We start from the raw sequence: 7,536 nt of genomic DNA on the forward strand, positions 1-7,536 counted from the left end.
CAGAGGCGGAGGGAGCGGAGCATCGCTGTGTGCGGAGATTGTCAGAGCATAGGTGACGGGGGGCTCGTGGTAATCAACATCGCTGTGAAACGTGTCGATATATCTGGGCTTTACACAAAAGTGAAAAACTTAGCGCCGGAAGTTTGCGACTCTCGCTTTACGCATTTTAATTCTCCAGAAATGACTTGCCTGTAAAGTTTGATTGTTCTCCATTTATTTCTGCCCTGATTTATAGGGAGAGGCGAGAGAATAAATAATACTGTTTTTTTTTTGTTCCCCTAGTGAATTTAGTGGCGATTGTGATCCTCTCCAGGGGAAAGTGCGGCCTCTCTACCTGCACCACTCGCTACCTGGTGGCCATGGCAACGGCGGATCTACTAACCATCATCTTTCAGGTGATTCCGTGGAGGGGCTGTTCTAATAACTTCCTCGGGACATTTCCGATCATCACCCCCGTATGCAGCGTGATCAATGCCGTGGGTATAGCATCCACGGGCTGTTCTGTCTGGTTCACCGTCTCTTTTACCTTTGATCGGTTTGTCGCCATCTGTTGCCAGAAGCAGAAAGCAAAGTATTGCACCGGGAAAACTGCGACTGTGATTCTGACTACAACCGGCTTGCTCCAATGCTTTAAAAATATGCCCTATGTCTTTATATTCCATCAAGTGAAAGTGATTGTCGATGTACCCTGGGGCTGTATTATAATGCCTGCTTACTATACAGATCCCGGGTGGGTGGGATTTAGATGGCTTTCTGTCGTACTAACCCCATTACTCTCGCACGTGTTAATTTTACTGTTCAATGGACTGACAGTGAGACACATTTTAGTGGCTAGTCGCGTCCGTAAAGGGCTAATGTCTCAAGGGAATGCAGAGAACCGCAGTGATCCGGAGATGGAGAGCAGGAGGAGGTCTGTGATCTTACTTCTCACCATCTCCGGAAGCTTCATCATCCTGTGGTCGGTGAAGTTTGCCGAATTCATTTATAACACCACTGCTGGATTGGATCGAAATAATTACAACGATTCTGAATACATAGCTGAGCAATCTGGATTCATGCTGATGATGTTAAGTTGCTGCAGAAACACGATTATTTATGCGATAACTCAGTCCAAGTTCAGAGAACAGTTCATTAGCGCAGCGAAATATCCGCTCATATCAATTATTCAACTAGCTAATAAACAAAATATCTAAGTTCTTCTCAGAGATGGTTGCAGTGCCATCTTGACAGTCCAGAACTGGCCGTCATTATAGAACTTAGCAGCGGGGACAATAAAACCGGAAAATCGAGCCCGAGAGAGTCAGAGCACAAGAAAGGGTACAAATTCGAGGACTTTCAAGACCAAATCGGCATCTCATTGGTGTGGTTCTACTGGTAAAGAATGTCATTAAATCACTCGAAAAATGTGACATTGGATCAGAAGATGTTGAATCATTGTGGGTTGAGTTAAGAAACTACAAGGGTAAAAGGATATTGATGGCATTCATATACGGGTCTCATCAGTGTCTGGGAGGTTAATCACAGGTTACAACAGCAAATAGAAACGTCAAGTCAAAAGGGTAATGTAATGGCAGTCATTGGTAGTTTTAATACGCAGGTCGATGGGGAAAATCAGGCTAGTAATGGATCTCAAGGGAGTGAGTTTGCTGAATGCCTAAGAGATAGCTTTTTAGAGCAGTTTTCCGTTGAGCCTACCAGGGGAGCAGCTTTACTGGATTGGGTGTTATGTAATGCACAGGAAGCGATGCAAGAGCTTCAAATAAAAGCTTAGGATTCAGAGATCACAATATGACTGAGTTGAACTTGAAATCTGACAGGAAAAAAATAAAGTCTGATTTAGCAGTAGTTCAGTGGAGTAAGGGAAATTACAGTGGCTTGACAGAGGCGTTGGCCAAAGTAAATTGGAACGAACTGCTAGCACAGCTGTCAGCAGAGCAGCAATGGCATGCGTTTCTGGGAAAAATGAGGAAGCTGCAGGACACATGCATTCCAAAAGTGAAGAAATACTCAAATGGTAAAATAGTACCACTATGGCTAACAAGGGATCTAATAGCCATTCTAAAAGCAAAAAGAAGGGCATCCAACACAGCAAAAAATGATTGGGAAGATAAAGGATTGGGAAGATATTTTTTTTAAAATACATACTTAAAACATTAGAAGGGAAAAGATGAAATTGGAAAGCAAGCTACAAAATAATATCAAGGTGGATAGTAAAACATTTTTTTCAAGTATGTTAAATATAAAATAGAAATGACAGTGGATATTGGACCGTAAGAAAATGACGCAGGATAAATTAAACCGGTGGACAAGGAAAGCACTACTGAACCGAAAAATATTTCATATCAGACTTCATTGTGGAGGACACGAGCAGTATACTTGATGTTGTAATGTGTGAAGTAAGGCAAGTAGGCGCAAATACTATTCCAAGACAGAAGATGCTCAAAGAATGGAAAGACGTGAAGATACAAAAGTCACCCTGAACAGATAAACTGCATCCTAGGGTTCTGAAAGATGTCGGGTTAGAAATTGAGGAGGCAGTAGAAAGGATGTTTCAGAAATCATTGGTGCCACAGAATTCGAGGCAAGAAGGCTGCGAATGGAACGGCTAAGGATTTCCGGAGCGAAGGCATTTAACTACTCGGGGTAAAGTGAGGCAAAGCTGCGCATGCGCGTGACGTCAGCCAGTAGAGCGGGAAAAGTTTAAAAAGAAAACTGCCATATCCAGCGGGCGGTGGAGTTAGAGGGTAGCAGAGTGATAGGGCTTAGGCGGTAACGGGACGAGGCGAAGTAGGTTTACCCGTGTTAATTGCGGAAAAGAGGAAGTATGTGCGTATGAGGCCAGTTTTCTGTGCTCGGTGTCAGATTTGGGAAGTCCTTGAAAAGGTCAGTGATGTTACAGAGTATAATTAATGGCAAGGCACAACAAGTTTATACAGATATAACCGCTGAGGAAGCACTTGATTATGATATTGTGAAACAGAATCCACTGGAAGCGTATGAACTGATTCCAGAGGCTTATAGAGAAAGATTCAGAAATTTGAATAAATCCTTGGAAAAAAAAACACGTGGAATTTCCCTACAATAAAGCTGTGTGTTTTGAGAGATGGGTTTCCTGTAAAAATGTGAATGGGGAATATCATAAATTAGAAGAGTTGATTTTAATGCAGGAATTTAAAAGGAGCATCCCTGTTGAAGTAGTAACACACTTGAATAAGGGGACAATGCTACATGGCAGGAGTTTGCTAAATTAGCTAATAAGTCTGTTTTAAACCATGAGAGTAAATTACCTCAGGGTAGAACTCTTAAATGGGAAAATAGCACAGAGAGTCAAGGTAAATTGGAAATTAAATCAAACGTTAGTGAGAAAGGTAAACAGGATGGAAAACATGTGAAGGAAAGAAAGTTTGGTCCCATTTGGAATTATTGTAAGAGACCTGGTCACGTAATAACTAACTGCTTCCGATTGAAGAAGGAGAAGGAAGCAGTCCCAGATGCTTGTGTACAACATACTGAAACACCTGTAAATCCACAGGGTCCGATAAAAATAAATGAAGCTTTGTCTGAGTCTGACCAAGTTAAGGGGGGGATATGATCATTTTATATGCGATGGATTTGTATCCTTGAAAGAGGGATCCACTCCGCTGCCAATAAAAATCCTTTAAGGATACTGGAGCTTCTCAATCACTGATGTTAGACGGTGTGTTAAAGTTTAACGATGAGTCTGACACTGGTGTTGTAAACTATATACGTGGTGTTGGGAGTGCCCTTATACCTGTACATTTGCTTAGAGTAGATTTAAGGTCAGGGTTAGTTCCAGGACTGGTTAAAGTAGGACTACAACCATCTTACCTGTTAACGACGTTTCTCTATTGTTGGGGAATGACTTAGCAGATAGAAAGTCTTTCTTGAAGTGCATTTGAAAATAAAGTCAGGGAAACCATGGATGGATTCTAACACAGATTCCTCCTGTGTTGCAACTCGAGCTATAGCTAAAATGCTTGATGAGTTTGTTGCCCATGACTGTTCAACTCGGGATTCGTATTTTGAGGATATGTCAGAAACTTGCTTACGTTCACAGTTTGATCAAGATTCTTGGAGTAAGTTTGACCATGATAATTTGTCTCTGTCTCGGAAGGAGATGATAGCAGAGCACAGACCCTGAGATTATCGAATTAAAGGAACAAGCTCTCCCGGATAGTGAAATTGATAAGGTGCAGTAGGATATTATTTTGAGAAAGGAGTGTTAATGAGGAAGTGGCGATCACCTACAATTTCTGCAAGTGATGAATGGAAGGTTGTTCACCAGGTAGTTGTTCCTAAAGTTGATCCAAATGAGATTTTAACTTTAGCTCATAGCATGCCCTTGGGTTAAGAAAACTCTGAACAACTTTTTGAACATTTTTACTGGCATGGTTTGGAAAAAGATCTGGCGACATTTTGCAGAACGTGTCATACTTGCCAAATTGTGGGTAAACCTAACCAAGTTACTCCAGTGGCACCACTGCAGCCTAGCTCCGCATTTGGTGAAGCATTATCTAAAATTATTGTAGATTGTTTAGGCCCATTACCAAAAACTAAAACTGGCCATCAGTATTTGCTGACAATAATGTGCACCACGTCTAGGTTTCCAGAGGCAGTTCCACTTCGGAATATAACAGCAAAAACTGTAATAAAGGCTCCTATAAAATTCTTTACTTATTTTGGGTTGCCTAAGGAAATACAATCTGATTAAGGTAGTAATTTTATGTCTGGATTGTTTCAACAGATAGTTTATAAACTGGGAGTTTAGTAGATTACCTTGTCAGCATACCATCCAGAATGACAAGGCACCTTAGAGAGGTTTCATTCTACCCTCAAGACTATGGTTAGGACGGATTGTTCAGAAAATGAAAATGATTGAGATGAGGGCATATACTTAATTCTATTTGCAATATGGGAGTCGGTACAGGTTTCATTAGGTTCTAGTTCATTTGAAATTGTATTTGGGCATAGAGCTAGAGGAACTTTGGCTTTATTAAAAGAACAATGGAATAATAAAGTGGTACACACTAATCTGCTGGATTATATTTTAAAATTTCAGGATCGATTACATAAAGCTTGTAGCTTGGCCAGGGAAAATTTAAAATCGGCTCAGAAGAAAATGAAAAGCTGGTACGATAAAGAAGTTGGAACGAGGACATTTAAGCCTGGAGATAAGGTGTTGGTTTCTTTCCCAGTGCAAACAAATCCTTTACAAGCTAGATTCCATGGTCCTTATGAATTTATGTCTAAAGTTAATTATGTGGATTACGTGATAAAACGCCAGATCGAAGAAGGCCAATACAGCTTTGTCATGTAAATATGATAAAACCATATTATGCGAAACAGTCTGCTACTATGACTGTTGCGGTCAATAATAATGAGTCTGCTCTCACTAGGAACATAATGGATGATCCATCTGATTCTCATTCTAAACCCAACAATATTTCTGCCAGATTACCAAACTCAACAATTCTGGAAAATATTGATGAGGAATTACCTTATTTACAGCCAGAGCAGAAGCAACAGATTGAAGCAATTAATCTTTAAATATAGGGATATATTTCCTGACGTTCGAAAAAGAATCACAGTGGCTTCACATGATGTAGATATTGGAGATGCCAAACCCATAAAGCAACATCGATATCGGATGAACATGGGAAAATGTGAGCTTGCTATGAAAGAAGTTAAGTATATGTTACAGAATTATATTATTAGACCTTCTAATTCGAATTGGAGTTCACTGTGTGTTATGGTGCCTAAGTCAGACGGTAGTATTCGATTTTGTGCTGACTACAGGAAGGTGAATGCTTTAACAAAAACAGATGCGTATCCAATCCCTAGAGTGGACGATTATGTGGATAAAGTCAGAAGAGCAAAGCTACTTACAAAGATTGATATGTTAAACGGGTATTGGTGTGTTCCATTGACGGAAAGAAGTAGAGAGATTTCTGCATTTGTAACCCCATCTGGGTTATATGAATATAAAGATCTTCCATTTGGGATGAAGAGTGCCCCAGGTACTTTCCAGCAGATGATTAATTCTGTGATTCGTCGGTTAAAAGATACAGATGCCTATAATTGATGACTTAGTTACAGGAAATGATACTTGGGAAGCACATATTGCTGCGGTGGAGAAACTATTTGAAAGGCTTTCAAAAGCTAACAACTATTAACTCAGCTAAAAATTATTTTTGGTCATGCCACTGTGACTTACCTTAGTTATGTTGTAGGTCCGGGCTGGTTAAGGAAAATAGTTAAGGAAGTAAATCAAACTCCAATTTAGCATCAAAAGTTTGATGTTACAGATGTGTAATGTTTTGATAACTCATATTAAAGGCAAAGATAATGTGATTGCTGACTGTTTATATAGATGTTGAATGTACAACATATTTTTTTACGGTGTGGTATGTCAACATTTGTAACACACCTACTGTATATTAATTTGTAAGGTGATGTAGGATATGTATATTGTGTATGTTGTAGATTTTATACATTTGTATTTTTATATAATTAATTACTTGTTAAAATTTTGCTCATGACAGATCGATATTTTTTTTCTGCAGAGAGGCGTTTCATCTCCTGTGGGTATCTTGTGTCTGTTGTATGACCACGATGTAATTGAGTATCTGGTAAGCATGATGTAATGGACTTGTGATGGTGGGGTGATGCATTTTCTCGCCAGTGAGAGGTCACATGATGTAATTCTCCCGCCTCTGTGAGGTAATGTGATGGACTGTTCCAAAGGTATAAAAGGGGAAGCCTGCTGTAACACAGGAGTTTTTTTGTTGTGTTGAGACGCCGTTTAAGTAGTCAGTTACTCCGTTACGTTGAGTATTTGGTTTCATGACGCAGTTTTGTTTTAAAGTGGAGTTTTACTTTCTATCCTGAGTCTCTAAGGTTATTGCCAGCAGTTTCACCAAATGCTGCCAGTTTTGATTTGATCTACCTCTGCACTTCAGTTAGAGAGTGAAGAATTTATCGAAGTACGGAAAACCAAAGGACCGAGTAAAGTTGGTGTCGTCGGCAGTAATACAGGATCGAACTTTTTGGATCTTTGTTCAGGAAATAGTCACCTGCATCTGAGATAACCTCTGCTGTAAGAGCAGAAAGTGTTGGGCAGTGTTATTCGCCAAGGTAAAGGTCAGTTCCTTCAAGCCATTATTATTTCCTTCATCGTGTGTCTTTTGGGCAACGCATATTTCCGCTGGAATCAACGTTAACATCACGTCATCGAGCAATTCGTAACTTCAGGAAAGTTTCTCCTAATTGACTGTATAAATCATTTGGACTTTAGCATTTACCACTTTAAGAACTGTGTTCACATTTATTGCTTTAAGAACTGTTCGAGTTGCCGTACAGCAGTTAACTTCCGGTTAAGCTTGTTGTTTGTTTACTTTTCATTTTTATTGAACAGAGTTTAATAACTGTTTATTTGTTTATATAAAAAAAGTCTCAATTCGATATTCTGTTCCGGGTATTGATCTGTTCTGCGGACTCTGGGTCTTGTAGCCATCA

The sequence above is a fragment of the Hypanus sabinus genome, chromosome 10 (genome assembly GCF_030144855.1).
Source record: "Hypanus sabinus isolate sHypSab1 chromosome 10, sHypSab1.hap1, whole genome shotgun sequence".
In the NCBI taxonomy this organism is placed as follows: Eukaryota; Metazoa; Chordata; class Chondrichthyes; order Myliobatiformes; family Dasyatidae; genus Hypanus; species Hypanus sabinus.